Consider the following 1,269-nt stretch of genomic DNA (forward strand, 5'->3'; position numbering starts at 1 on the left):
CATATAATTTGTCTTGTCCAATAAAACATGAGTAGTGATGTGAATCTATCAACAGCATGTATTGGCCACAATGGTAATAATAATACTTTCTTTAAAAAATGGTAAATAATAATTGGTGATGAAAACATGTAGAAATTGAAATCTTCATATATTGCTAGAGGAAACATAAAATGGTGTAACCACTGCTGAAAACACTTTGGTGGTTGTACAATAGATTAAACATAAAATTACCTTGTGATGCCTAGTGTGGTGGTACACACCAGCAATTCAAGAGCCAGAGGGAGGCTTTTTAGCCAGATCCGCCATCTTCCAGTAATTTTCCAAAATGAAGAACACAAAGGGAAAGAGGAGAGGAACCCGATATATATTGTCTAGGCCTTTTAGAAAACATGGAGTTGTTCCTTTGGCCACATATATGAGAATCTATAAGAAGGGTGATGTTGTAGACATCAAGGGACTGGGTATTGTTCAAAAAGGAATGCTCCACAAATGTTATCATGGCAAAACTGGGAGTCTACAATGATACCCAGCATGTTGTTGACATTGTTAGAATAAGCAAGGGCAAGATTCTTGCCAAGAGAATTAATGTGCGTATTGAGCATATTAAGCACTCTTAAGAGCCAAGACAGCTTCCTGAAATATGTGAAGGAAAATGATCAGAAAAAGAAGGAAGTCAAAGAGAAAGGTACCTGGGTTCAGCTGAAGTGCCAGCCTGCCCCACCCAGAGAAGCACATTTTGTGAGAACAAATGGAAAGGAGCCTGAATCGCTGGAACCTATTCCCTATGAATTCATGGCATAATAAATGTAAAAAAAAAATTAAAGGCCCATGGACTATAAAAATGATTTTTTAATTAAAAAAAAAAGAGCCAGAGGCAGGAGGATTACAAGTTCAAAGCCAGCCTCAGCAACTTAGTGAGACCCTATCTCAAAATAAGAAATTAAAAAGGATGTTGCTCAGTGGTCAGTGACCCTGGATTCAATCCCTGGTACAAAAAAATAAAAAATAAAAAAGAATTACCATATGACCCAACAATTATATTCCTATAACAAAACTTGCACACAAATATTCAGAGCAGCTCAGTTCACATTAGCCAAAGATGGTATGGGGGGGGGAATATTCATCAACTGATGAATAGAGGAACAAAATATTAGAAATATTATTCAGCCATAAACAAGAATGAAACATGGTGAAGTACTGAATATATATATATATATATATATATATATATATATATATATATATATATATATATCTCAACAGAGATGA

At 35.1% G+C, this 1,269-nt stretch overlaps 1 pseudogene; it reads left to right on the forward strand.

Moving 5' to 3' along the window:
* Window positions 1–322: 322 nt before the first annotated feature.
* On the forward strand, window positions 323–845 carry LOC124096567 (large ribosomal subunit protein eL21-like; annotated as a pseudogene).
* The last annotated feature ends 424 nt before the right edge of the window (window positions 846–1,269 follow it).

The sequence above is a fragment of the Marmota monax genome, unplaced genomic scaffold (assembly GCF_021218885.2).
Source record: "Marmota monax isolate L192 unplaced genomic scaffold, Marmota_monax_Labrador192_F-V1.1 WCK01_AAM20220418_F8-fsc00004, whole genome shotgun sequence".
Lineage (NCBI taxonomy): Eukaryota > Metazoa > Chordata > Mammalia > Rodentia > Sciuridae > Marmota > Marmota monax.